The 14739-nt window shown below is 35.9% G+C and overlaps 1 pseudogene; it reads left to right on the top strand.

The window, feature by feature from the left end:
• Window positions 1–3740: 3740 nt before the first annotated feature.
• On the top strand, window positions 3741–8358 carry LOC104215298 (E3 ubiquitin-protein ligase WAV3-like; annotated as a pseudogene).
• The last annotated feature ends 6381 nt before the right edge of the window (window positions 8359–14739 follow it).

Genomic DNA, 14739 nt, shown 5'->3' on the forward strand with positions numbered 1-14739 from the left:
CTCTAAATTTTAAATAATTAATCCCGTTTTGATTATCACTTAAATTGGAAAAACTCCCTTGTACCCTTCCGTGGTGTAGTAAAAAGAAGATGTGACAATTCTATGTTCACATTCTCGTCAAGGCCAATATTACCGCACTAATCTCTGGTTTCAAGCGTGTTGATGGTCTGTAAATTCACCTAAGCCTGGCTAGGCCTTTTTAGTTTCTCTATTTCTATTTCTTTGAGATAAATATTCACTTATTGCCGATGTGAATTCTGGTAAGACTCATTTGGAGTCGAACGTTTTGATTGCGATCTGCTTTGAACATCAACCATGATGTTTCTCTTCCAACAAACAAAAAATTAATCAAATGATCAGTGATGTTTTGGAATAATCATATAATTACTTGGCCCCAACAATAAAATATTTAACCTAAAATTCATTTAATATGCTAGCAATTGAATTTGTATTCTATGCCATAAACAATTAGTTAACCCAACGTTATTGAACTTTTGACAATAAAAGATAAGACAATTACGATAATAATAAAAAAATAAAATTATATTAGTATTAAATAGCAAAACAAAGAGATTTTTATTGATTTGAACTAATAGATAATAGGAATGCTAAGGAAGAGAGCACAATATGTTTGTTATTGTTTCAATATAATAGCATATATAAAGGTGTATCAAGATGATTTACAATGGTAGAAAAGAAAAAATTTATAGGACACCCTCACTATAACTATTTTCTAATATCACGCCAATCTGTTAGGAGTATTTCTAGCATATCGCATACCTTACACTTGATGAATTTTTAAGTTCATTGGTTTGGGGGAAATGTCTTTGGGGACGCTTGTGATCCTCTGACGAGTCGTTCTAGGACGTCTTTATCCAGTACAGATTAATCATTTCAAAGATTTCCTTCTCAGTCATCAGTTTCTGATCTAGATTGCTTTGGCTAATTAAGAGCTGACCAGGAGAATCCTAATATGCATGTCACTGTGTTGAAAAACTAAATACTTCTAAAAAGAATTTCAACCTAAATTTTTTTATTTCTAATCTCACCTTTTTAATTTGTCGGGGACTTAAACGTATTTTAATTTTTTTACGTCAAATATAACATTATAAGTCAATCAAAAACACTCTATTAGATGCTTCAATTTGATTTTTTTTCCAATTAAGAGTGGATCATAATTTTAAAAAGAATTTCAACCCTAGTGTTATTCAAACTTTTGACCTCAAACTTCAAGCACCATAATTAATTTAAAACACTTTATTAGATACTTCAATTTTTTTTTTTAAAAAAAAAAAAAAGCTTGACCGATAGCAGACCAAAAATAGGGGTGAATGACTTATTAGAAGTAATGAAATATGAATATTAAGCGCACGTGTTGGAGTACTTATCATACCATGGGATCATATTTCATTATTAGGAAAATCCCAACAAATTGACTCCACTTTTTCTTTTTTCCCTTTTTAATATTTCTTGCCATGCTAATGATGCTTATGCCCATTTGCCAAACAATGATGGAGCCCAATTCCACTAAAAGAACGAATGGAACCCCAACCAACCCCCCCCCCCTCCCCGGTATTCTTCCTTGTTGGTGGGAAATATTTATTTTCTCTTATTTATTAGTATTATTTTTTGTTTATTTATTTATTTATTATTTAGGGTTCTTTTAAATTAATTGTCAACTCTGAGTAAATATTAGTCAAAGGTTTATACAAATTATGTTATACAAATATTAGTATTGAAAACAACATTTTGACAAATGCTGATGAGTCAAGCTACAAACTGAAAAAATTTCTCGAGTTAATGTTGTGCAAGATAATCTTACCCTTTTTTTTAACCATATCAAAATGGTGCCCATTTTCTTAAATAGAAAATTTGTAAAACACTTTGTATAAACTAAAAGGCAATTGCGCAATTACAGCTTACCTCCAGTCTAACAATATCAGGAAGAAAGAAAAAACTACATATGAATATGATCATGCATATACTCCTACGAAATAATGCTAAACAAAAACATCTTTAATTGTTTTCGTTTTAAAATTAAGTACTATCAAATTATTAACTTGAACTCCAAAAATCAGACTCTTGCACAAAATGAGATAAAATTGACTCATACATTTTTATGTCATTCTTTTTTAATATATTATAAAAAAATAATAATATATTTTTATATTTGAAAACTTTCTTTTATTTTACTTATAATAAAATGATCCTAATATATATATATATAATGACATATTTATAATCATAATGAAAATCTTTCTTTCTTTCTTAATCTCCAATATTTAATCCAGGTGTATCATAACGTTATTTGTCCATTTTTTTTATTTAGACACTTTGAACTAAGATATATTCCTATTGATCAGCTAAATTCAAGTCAAATTGTGTCTATCAGGCACGGTTAGCACAACCTCAAAAATAACTTAAGAGCATGGGGCCAAGCACCTCCAACGTGGCAAATTAAATAAATTAACATGCGACACCTGGAAAAGTAAAAAGAATTAGAAACAATTTCTCTTTTTTTCTTCAGAATCTCATCCCCTCTCACCTTTCGTCTTCTCCTAAGCCCTTACATCCCCCCCCCCCCCTTCCCCTTGCCCTTGCCATTCTTCTTCACGTCTTTACCAGTAATCACTTTTTTTCCTTTCAAAATTAGTAATCACTTTCACCATATTGAATTATGTAATGAAATTGTTCTGGAGATGACTCCAAATACAATGATAAGACATTGGGTTAATGGAAATTTTGTGGATAATTCTTCGACAGATTTTTTTCTTGTTTTCATAACTTTTCTCTCTTATCCTTTTCTTCTATTTTATTTTCCTATCTCGTTTTCATACAAAAAATTACTTTCCATGTTTTGACTATGATCAGTGAAAAAATGTACAAAAAGGGAAAATTGGTTCCTATCATTCATCAAGAAAGGATAGTTGAAGATTGAAGAATCTTTACTTTCAGTTGACGGCATGATCGTTGCCGGTACTAACAATGCCGATGGAGTTTTCATGGTTGGTGTTAGGTACTACTTTGAGGGTGGCTCAAAGACCCGGATTGCAGAAGGTGGATGGTGCCGGATGGTGGTAGAAGCTGGAGGAGATTGTGGTTGGGAAACTGAGTGAAAAGGAGAATTTTTTTCTGTGTGAAAAACCATAGCTTACGCGCTGAGAATCAAGTGTGGCACACCTACTAAGCCATGTCAGCAAAACATGCCTGATAGATACAATTTGATTTGAGTGTAGGTGTTCAATAGGAACAAAAATATATGTAGTACATATTTTTTTTTATTTTTTCCCAAAATAAATTTTATATTTTTATATTTAGAAATAATTAACTATAAAATTCTCATTTTTATCATATGATGATTTATAGTAACGAAAATATCTAAGAATTATTTTAGAGACTATACTCCCTCCGGTCCAAAATAAGTGATTTTTTGGCCTTTTTTTGGTCCAAAATAAATTATTTTTTCAGATTGCAAGAATGAATTAATTATTTTTTTCTTACATTGCCCTTGGAATAAATAGTGTTGGAGTATGTATTAAGAGTATTTATGTGAAGAGATACTAAATGTTAATATGGTCAATTTTATTAATAATTAATGTTAAAAGATAAATTTTTTAATATATATGAAAAAACTAAAAAATTGCTTATTTTTGGAACCGAGGGAGTAATTCTTTCTCCTTTACATAAAATTGTGGGGTTGAAAATGGGGTTGGGGGGGGGGGGTGTTTGGTATCTTTGTAATTAGGGAGTGGTACAAAAGCACTTTTAGCACAGGTCAAGAAATAACAACCCCCAACTCAATCAGCATGCATACAGAGTCAGCTCAGTTCCCATTCTGATGATGGCCGCTTTGGCCGCCAAACAACACAAAAAAGTCACAAACTCAAAACAAACAACCCTCTGCTCACCTTCTATGACCCTTTCCCTCTTCTCTATTCTCCTTGGTTTCTGTGCTCACCTATTTATTTTCTCAACTTTTTCTCTTTTGCATTCGGTGAAAAGAAAGAAAAAAGGTTAAGACTTTCTTGTTATTTGTTCCTATTGCTGTGTAAAAAAAACCCATTTTGAAGAAGAGAAAAGGGTGTCTTAAAATCTTGATTTTTTATAAAAAAAATGGGAAGCAAATGGGCTAAAGTGAAGCTGGCTTTGGGTTTGAATCTTTGTACTTATATTCCAAGAACACTTGATAATGATGATGAAGAGGATAGTTCTTCCTCTGTTTCTGAGCCTGAGAAGAACTCCGGCGCCGCCCTTATCTCGCCGGCGACGGCTGACATTCAACGTGCTCCTCCGGTCACGGTGCCTCATGGGTCGAAGTTGTCCAAGAGCTTTAGTAGGTCTTCTAAGGTATATCTATCTTTGTCTTTAAAGCTTTTTGATAAGTTTTGGAATTCTAGTATTTGTTTGGTGAGTAATACATGAATTCTTAAAATGGAATATTTTTTGGGGTTTTAATCCGTATGCAGATGTGTTTGGTTGGTCAGAAAATTTTGAAAGTGATGTGTAATATTGGAAATTAATTTTTATGGAGATGAGTAAAGAATGATATCTATCAATCTAGTAGTACTAGTAATAGTTTTTATGCTTTTCTTTAAGATTTTTGGCATTCATTTTTTGTTTCTTTCCCCCTCTCAATTTGGTTGGAGTTACTTTTGCTTCTCTATTCTTCTATTTATGTCATGTAATATGTGGCAATCCCCTGTTTTCCTTTGGTGGATTTTGATTACCTGTCGTCTGCCTTTTTATGATTGGTGATGATTCATGGTACCCAAGTACTTAATCTTTCATATTGACTAAATTCTTACGTGAGTAACCAAATAACAGAAGATATGAAATGGTAATACTAGATAGTTTTAAAAGTCTACTATATTGTTATTTTTGTGTTTGTTATATTTGACTTCAAAAATGTTGATGCTTCCCCCTTTATAGTTAATTGAAAAATAAAAGCATAGTCATCATTGTATGTACAATTTGAACTCTTTTTCAGTCTTTTAGCATATTGATTTAGGTGTCTTCTGTTGCCAAATCACTCACATGATAAGTCTATTCAATTTTTTAATATTACTAACTTGAGATTTTTTTTCTTGTGTTTACTTCATAACTTTTCAAGTAGAGCAAAGTGAAGAGATCAACTATTTTGAGCTCTTGCATGTGATTTGTTCGTAAAAGCCCCTTTTGCAAGCACATGACTCGTTGTACCATCTCATAGATTTTCTTTTTAATAAATCGGAAAGAGAGGTGGTCGTTCAGCAGCTTCCTTATTAAATATCCAAAAAATGTATGCACATTTTTTTCCCATTTGCCCATGTTGGCAATCGGTTTCCATCCTTTATTTACACTTTATGATTTCTCGAAGTACAAAATGAACGCGTCCAAGATAAGGCCTGCATTTACTATATGTGTCCTTTTCAGGATCTTTGTTATTTTCTTCCTCTAATAGAGGCATTTTACATATCTTGGACAATTCGAAAGATGGCTTTTTCTGCAACTTTCTTTGTAGACTCTTCATCTTAAAGTTTACATACTTGTCCCAACCAAGAAAGGAAGCAGGAAAGTTGTGTTTCTCTTTAGCGTAGTTTGGGTCATTGACAGGGCCATAGATCTATTTTGTGGCTGCTGAATGTGGCATAAGGGAACAAATTTGATTAATAGGGATGCTAATCATATTCTTAGTAAGATCATGGATGGCCATCTTTTCATCTTGTTAATTTAGATGCCTTATGTTGTCATACCACTACTGTTGCTATGTCCTCAAGCTTCTTTAAAACTGAACATATAATCCATTTTTGATTGTGAAATGTACTTTTAACCCAACTACTGTGATGTACAAATGGCGACCCTTATTTCTCAAGGAGATTAATGAGTTTAAGCTCAAGTTGCAGGCTTTTTTCTAATTTCTTTTGTGTTGGTAATCTTATATAGAGCACTTTGGCTAAATCCTTTATATTCAAATGCGAGCCCTTTTAGGAGTAGTACTATTTGTCTGGTGAACCAGTAGTGTTCAGTATGGGCAGTGTATGGTTCTCTGCAGGCTTAATTTCTTTCTTATGACATTGAAAATGTTATTGGCATTTTTTGTCTTCTAGGACTGTAGTGTATTACTGTAATAGTTGCAGAACTAAAAATATTAGTTTATGCATATCTACTGCAGGCTTTGCCTCATATTGTCATGGTTCTTTGCGTTTTAGTATGTGATGCATTTTTTCTGATTGTACCTTTTCCCACAGTTTATGCTATCTCATGTCATTAAATTGTTTTTACTATTCTATTCTTATCTCACCAGTAAGTAGTTTCAACTTGCAGAGAACGTGCTCTATATGTTTGGCTTCAATGAAGCGAGGGGATGGTCATGCGATATTTACTGCTGAATGTACACATTCATTTCACTTCCAGTGTATTGTTTCAAATGTAAAACATGGAAACCAAATTTGCCCAGTTTGCAGGGCAAAATGGAAAGAAATCCCTGTTCATTTTCCCAGCCTGGATACTCCCCTTGGGAGGGCTAGAATCAATCCTGTAGACTGGCCCCAAAATAATGCGTTAACGACAGTAACACATCGTCCACCAGTAAGTCGTCCAACCCCCAATCGGCATATTTCACCATTATTTCAGGCTCCTGAACCTGCCCATCTTTAATGATGATGAACCTGTGGGTCAACAAGTTGATTCTACTGACAAAAGTGCTTCGCATGAGAGTTCAATAGACATCTGTGACAACAGAGCTGTAAAGATTGAAACTTTTCCAGAGGTTCCCGCTGTCCCAAGGTCTATACCTACAAATAATTTCTGTATTAGTTCATCTCAAAGCTCCTGGTTCAGTTTCGGTTCAAGATCCCTGCAGAAACCAGGCTAGTTTGCCCAAAGTATCCCATACGCCTCGTGCCCCTGTTGACCTTGTGACAGTTATTGATGTCAGTGGAAGTATGGCTGGCACCAAACTTACACTACTAAAACGGGCTATGGGTTTTGTGATACAGAATCTTGGTCCCAGTGATAGATTGGCAGTAATCGCCTTCTCTTCTACAGCTCGTCGCCTCTTCCCGCTTCGTCGGATGTCTGAAACAGGACGGCAGCAAGCACTACAAGCTGTAAACTCCTTAGTTGCTAATGGAGGAACCAATATTGCTGAAGGCTTGAGAAAGGGTGCCAAAATAATGGAAGACCGCAGGGAAAAGAACCCAGTTGCTAGTATAATTCTGTTGTCTGATGGTCAGGACACATAAACAGTCAATAATCATGGTAGTAGTAACCAACAGCAACCCAATTACAAGTTGCTTCTTCCCTTGTCTATTCACAGCGGAGACAGTTCAGGGTTTAGAATTCCAGTGCATGCTTTTGGGTTTGGTGTGGATCATGATGCTTCATCAATGCATTCGATATCAGAGATTTCAGGACGGACCTTTTCTTTTGTTGAGACAGAAGATATAATACAGGATGCATTTGCTCAATGCATTGGTGGGCTCCTCAGTGTCGTAGTCAAGGATCTGCATGTAAGCATCGAGTGTCTTCAAATAGGAGTCCAGCTTGGCTCTGTGAAAGCTGGAAGCTATCCAAACCGTTTAATGTCTGATAGACGGATGGGATCAATTGATGTTGGAGATCTATATGCCGATGAAGAAAGGGACTTTCTGGTTTCAATCAATATCCCCGCCGAATCATTGAGCCCAGAAAATTCACTTTTGAAGGTTAAGTGTGTCTATGTGGATCCTTTGACGAAACAAACAGTTACCCTCAGAAGTGAAGAACTTAAAATAAAGAGACCTGAAAAGGTTGTACAAGAGCGTGTTTCAATCGAAGTAGACAGGCAGCAGAACAGACTCCGAGCAGCTGAAGCAATGGCTCAGGCGCGAGCAGCTGCTGAGAAAGGAGACCTGGTTGGTGCAAGTTCCATCCTAGAAAACTGCCGAAAGTTGTTGGCTGAGTCAGTGTCGGCTAAATCTCAAGACCGGCTCTGTATTGCACTTGATGCTGAGCTCAAGGAGATGCAGGAGAGAATGGCAAGCAGACATGTTTATGAAGCATCAGGAAGGGCATATATATTGTCCGGACTAAGCTCACACTCATGGCAGAGAGCAACAGCACGAGGTGACTCTACAGATGGATCAAGTCTCGTCCAAGCCTATCAAACCCCATCAATGGTAGAGATGGTAACTCGCTTTCAGGCTACATTACTTGGTAGCCCATCTGCTCAGAGATTTGTTCGACCGGTATGGTCATTAGCATCCCAGCCGAAACCTAGGTAACAGTAGTACATAACCAGGGAGGGTTTCTAATCATAAGAGGTTACAAATGTACTTCATTTGTCTTTTAGTATAATTAGTTTTGGAATGGAACTAGAGAAATTTTTTTGTATGTCAATATACTCCTGTCTATTCTTGTAAAGGAATAAACTTTGATCTAGGGGAAAATGGTAAGGGTAAAATGTAAATTATAGAAAAGTGGGGGGATGCACTAGTTAGGTTATTGCTTTTTTGTTGCTTTTCTTTAGAATTTTGTAGTTGTGGGTGATGTACATAAGGAAAGATTTGTCTCAAGGAAAAATGGGTATAAGTAATTTTGTGGGATATACCTTGTGAAATTTCATCTATATATAGGTGATCCTATACAAAAATTAGCCTGTTTTGCATGGCTTCTTGAATTGTTCCTTTTGTTTTTCTCTCTGTATGTAAATCAGTAGCTTTCAGGTGTCCGGAAAGATTCCTCTTATTGAGATGTGTACCAGCGGTTGTTGCCAAATGTTAAAATTAGAACCCCACGTGGATGGATAGATGTGTACCAGCGATTGTTGCCAAATGTTAAAATTAGAACCCCACGTGGATGGACTGAATATCATTGAAATGATAGAAGTACCCTCAGATAAATTTTTAATTTCAGGAAGCACACATATTGACCTTGAGGCGCCTGTAGTCCCTCTTATAAATAAGTAGTAATTTCATATGCTTTTATACGTTATACCCTTAGCTGTTAGTATTGTACAGTTAGTTAGTGTTAGTTAAAGGCCATCTTAGCTGTCAGTTAGAGTTGCTTACCTGTCAGTTAGAGTTAGTTATTTTTGTCTTATACTCGTGTGTATATATGTACTGATACACAGCAATACAAAGATGAGAAGTTCATTTCTTTTATCTCTGAAATCAATCCTCTTCTCCTCTCTCAATCGAAACTTCTAGAGCTCTCCAATGGAGCTTAGCCAAGCTACAATTCATCCGCTTTTGGCGTAAATTGACATGGTATCAGAGCATGGAGACCTTCGATCCACTCGTACCGGTCGTCCCTCAGTCCAAAGGACTTCTCGATTCTGTTCAAAATCCTTTCAATACATACTGTGTAAGTGCCTAATTTCGCCCTCGATCTAGGTTTCTTTTGATTTTCGACTAGGTATTTCTTCAAAATAGACATGGTTGTTACCGATCAAAGCGATAGAACTGGTATTACTCCAAATGTAGAAGATGTTCCTAATTATGTAATTGATCCTAGTGATTCACTCTATTTACATCCTTCAGACAATCTTGGAGCTATGTTAGTCAGTATAGCCTTTAGTGGAATTGGATATAGGTCATGGCGACGCGCTGTTTTGCGTGGTTTATCTGTCAAAAATAAGACTGGATTTATCAGTGGAGAGAGCAAACGACCTGATCCTCAGTCACCTAAATTTCGACAATGGGAACATTGTGATGAATGGTGACATCTTGGATTCTTAATTCATTATCAAAGGAGATAGCAGATAGTGTAGAATATGCTAATTATGCAGTTGAACTGTGGAGAGAACTAGAAGATCGATATGAACAGACCAATGATGCGAGATTGTACCAAATTCCGAAGGAGATCAATGATCTACCCCAAGGTACTTTGGATATCACTAACTATTATACTCAACTGAAGAAGCTTTGGGAAGAACTGAGCACCTTCAGTGCAAAGACACAGTGCAGCTGTCAATGCATTTGTGGTGCCAAGGAGAATATGCACAAGGCGGAACATGACAAGAGATTGATTCAATTTCTTTTGGGATTTAATGAGGTCTATACAGCTGTAAGGGGTAGCATTCTCATGATGAATCCACTGCCTTCAATGGCACAAGCCTTGTCACTGCTCATTCAAGATGAAAAGCAATGAGAGATGAAACCTACAAATCATTTGGCTGCAGAATCTGTTTCCCTTCATGTCAACACTTCAGGATATGCCAACAATTTTGGAAACAATAACTTCAGAACCAATTATGCCCCCAATGCTAACATTCCAAACACCAACAGAACTAGACCATTATGTGATTACTGCAAACGGCTAGGTCATACTAAAGACAAATGCTTCAAGCTTCATGGTTATCCTCAGGTTCACAATCAAAACTTCAAGTATAACAAAAATAAAAGGGTAATAGCCAATGCACATGTAAGGTTGTATTGTGGTCCGGTCCCAATCCGGGACCTGCCCGGGACCGCGAGACCATGGGCTAAACGGGCTGGTCCAAACGGTCCGGTCCCAAGCGGTCCTAGGAGCCCACTGTGGGCCGGTCCTCCATGTTGAGACCGCGAGCCCGGGACCGGCTGGCAGGCCTGGGCTGGTTCAACCGGGCCCAACGACTATTTTTCAAAAAAAAAATTAAAATTGGCCAATGGTTGGAAGTTTAAAAACTAGCCGTTGGCCTGCCAATTTAGCGGTTTGGCTTTTTAAAAAATAGTCATTTGGCCCCCAAACTTTTTATAATTACACTTTTTCCCTATTCTCAACTATAAATACCCCCTCATTCTTTTATTTTACTCACAAAATCATCAATCTCTCTCTAATTTTCTTCTATAACTCCTTACTTTATTACTGCAATTTGTGAAAAATTGTGAAGTTGGTGAATTGAAGTATTCAAGTCTTCAACGATATACAATTTTCAAGAAATTGTTCGTCAATTCGGTAAACTTGTTCCAACTCTTAAGTTTTAATATTATAGTTTTGTTTGTTTTAGTTTGTATAATTATAATTAATATGGACTTTTCTTTGAAAAAAATATTTGGTGGTAAGGTTAAGGGAAAATCTAAAATTGGTGAAACTAGTGGCCAATACCACTGCTCCCCCGACTCCCCGACGCAGACCTGTTACCCGTCCTCCTCCGCCTATTATTCTTGATAGTGATAACCCTTGTTTTCAATTTACCGATAGTCAATTTTGCCATGATATTGCACCAGGTTAACAATTGAATGATGATTATATGAATGCTCCTTATCCTAATCAAACTATCGATGAAAATGATGAGGAAAATGATGATTTAGATTAAACGCAACCGGATTTAGATGATACACCTACTAGTCATGTTGTTAACCCAACTGATAATAATCCAAATGATGCTCTGCCTAACCCTCCTGTAGTACCCCCTACTTTTAATAGACAACCTTCTAGACGGCCCAAAACATCTCTTGTTTGGCACTTTTTTACTCAACTAAGAGCTCAAAATAAGTCTAAATGTAAAACTTGTGGGTCTTTGATGGCTCATAAATATACTGGAGACCGTAGCAGTACGGGTACTTTGACTAGACACATAAAGACACACCCTAGAGATAAAGCTAGATATCTTTAAATGAAAGTTGTGCAAGAGGGGACAAGTGTTGGTACTGAGGTTAACCCTAGTACCAGGTCAAATCTAGTTCAACCTGAAATTAACATTGTTACCGGTGGAATTTTATATTACGATCCAAATAAAGATCGTAAAGAATTGGCAAAAATGGTTATTGTTATGTGCTTACCCTATAGTTTTCCTTCTAACCCTCACTTTGTGCATTATATTAGAAGAGTTTTTAATCCTACTTATAAAGGAAGGCCTCGCGCAACCGTAAAGAGCGATATTTATAAATATAAACATGAATATGAACAATATTTGCGCTATTTATTTACTCATATAAATTATCGCGTTGCTATTACTACTGATATTGGTAGAAGTGGTAATGACTATGATTATCTTACTGTTACCACTCATTGGATTGATGAGGAATGGAAAATGCAAAAGCGCATTATTGCTTATAGAATAATTAATTCACGTCACACAGGTAAGTTTATTGCTAACACAGTTGCAGATATTTGTAGATATTTTTGCATTAGAGATAAAATAATGTCAGTTTCAATGGATAATGCTTCTAGTAATACTAATGTTATAGGGTTGCTTACAACTACACTAAATCATGCATTTAGTAATGTTTTCCATGTTAGATGTATTTGTCATATTTACCATTTAATCGCCAGTGATGGTATGAAAATATTAAATGTTGAAATTGAAAAGGTTAAAATGGCTCTTAATTGGCTTTTTTATTCAAACCGTAGAAGTAGACTTAGAGAATATTTTTAAAATGTGATGAATTTGGCCTTAGAGAAAGAAAGGTTCCTAAACCTTGTCCGACTAGATGGAATTACATGTATGAAAGTTTAGTTGTTGCATATGAATATAGAAACCCAATAAAAGCAATGTTTAATGCTCGTGTTGGTGGTGTTGATGATGATGATGATGAGCACCTTACAAATCAGGATTGGACTAATATTAAAATGTTTATAGACTTTTTAGAACAATTTCGATTGCTACAAATGAATTATCTGGGCAATATTATCCTACTATTTCTAACTGTTTAGTTTATATTGCAGCACTTGCAGATTTGTTTACTCAATTTTCAGAGGGTGGGGTAATTTATCAACTTGCTATTGATTCTATTAAAGATAAGTTTAAAAAATATTTTTTCCCTATCCCACTATTTTTGGTGTTGCTGCCATGTTAAATCCTACCATGAAATTAGGAGGTCCTTACTTTTAGTATATAAATATTTATAGGGCTTTATCACTTTCAGATGAGGAATATTCTACACTTGCAGATGCAAAAGCCTCAATTAAAATAAATGCTCAAACAATTTATAATGTTTATCAACTTGGCTTAGATCATGTTAGACCAAATGTTTCAACTCCTACTTCGTCTAGTTTGCAATCATCTAAAAGAACTATGAGTCTAAAAGCACTTAGTTCTTAGACGGAGTTCAGGGGTTCTCAAGGTGATAATATTGGTGATAGTTCACAACTAAATGAGCTTCAAGTTTATTTGTCGCAGGGACTTGAATCAGAGAATTCTGACTGCTCCTTTGATGTTTTGAAATGGTGGAAGGACAAAGAAAAACATTATCCGGTTCTTTCAAGGATGGCTCGAGATATTTTAAATATTCAAGTTTCAACAGTGGCATCGTAGAGCGCTTTCAGTCAAGTGAGACTTCAAATCAGTGATCATAGAGCGTCTATGAGGGAGAACTTGGAAAAATCAGTACTCTTCAGAGATTGAATCCGTTCGGAAAGAAGAAATTTTGGACTTGCTGAATCACAACCAGAGATGGACGAAGCTTATGATGAAATGATAGCAGAACTTGCGCAGGATGTTGCTTCGCCCAGAAGCGGTGATGAACAAGCTTCTTTTCCGCCACCACCAACGAAAATTCCTCCGGACCTTGAAGGATTTATGAAATTTGTTAGAGATAATACATAGAGTAATATGTAACTTGTATTTTGGCACATCTTCATTATTTTTTCTTCCTTTTAATGGTGGTATTAGCACCTTGTTGTGCTCATTCCATTGGGGGAAGGAAGACTAAGAAAGATATTGTCATTTTTTGTTAATGTCGTAATAATAAAAATTATAAGGCATTCCCTTGAATATTTCTTTGCAATTTATTTTATGTTTAAATTTGAATTAGAAGATTTAAGTCACAATTATATAATATATAATTTACAAGAAATTGCCTTAGATAAAAAAAATTCAAAAATCTTATATAAGGCAATATACTATATATGGCAATTTCTTGTAAATTATCTAAATTATATATATATATATATATAGTTTACAAGAAATTGCCTTAGATAAAAAATTTTAAAAAAATAAATAGCCCGGAACATTTAGGCCCGTGGGCCCGGCCCATTTAGCCCAGGACCATGTGGGCTTAGGCCCGTAATGGGTCGGTTCTATCCTCCAGGACCGTTAAGCCTGGGACCGCTAGAGACCGAGCCACCAGAGCCCGAGACTGTTTGGCTCGGCCCGTTTAGCCCATTTAGGCCCGGGACCGGACCACAATACAGCCTTATGCACATGTCACTTCGCCAGATGAAACATGTGCTAAAACATATGAGTTTAGACCCAAAGATGAAAGCCAGAATCTAAACTTGTCTGAGGAACAATATGGTCAATCTAAACTTGGATTGACACATGGATTCTAGATTCTGGGGCATCCCATCATATGACTTTCAATAGATCTTCTTTGCTAAACATTAGAATACTACCCTACCCTTTGTTGGTTACTCTCCCAAATGGTTACAAGGTTACTGTGACAGAAATTGGTAGCATGTTACTTGCTCCTCAAATCACCTTGCGTAGAGTCATGTTTGTCCCATGATTCAATTTTAATCTCATATCTATCTTGTCACGACCCAATTTTCTAACCCGGTCGTGATGACGCCTCTCGTGAAGACAAGGCCAGCCAACTAACCCAAATCGTATCTTTAACAATTATTAAATATAAATGAATAAATAAATACAGCTTAATGACAATAATAACCAGTGTTTAAAGCCCAACATAACCCGACCGGGGTGTCACAAGTCACGAGCATCTAAAGAAATCCTGAACACAACTACAGGGCCAATAATATACAAAATTAAATTCTGAAATTCTAAAGACAATGTCCGGTGCCGCAAACGCTGGCGGTAACCTTGCTCAGCTACAATAGTAATACCTTCAATGAGCT

The sequence above is a fragment of the Nicotiana sylvestris genome, chromosome 12 (assembly GCF_000393655.2).
Source record: "Nicotiana sylvestris chromosome 12, ASM39365v2, whole genome shotgun sequence".
NCBI lineage: Eukaryota > Viridiplantae > Streptophyta > Magnoliopsida > Solanales > Solanaceae > Nicotiana > Nicotiana sylvestris.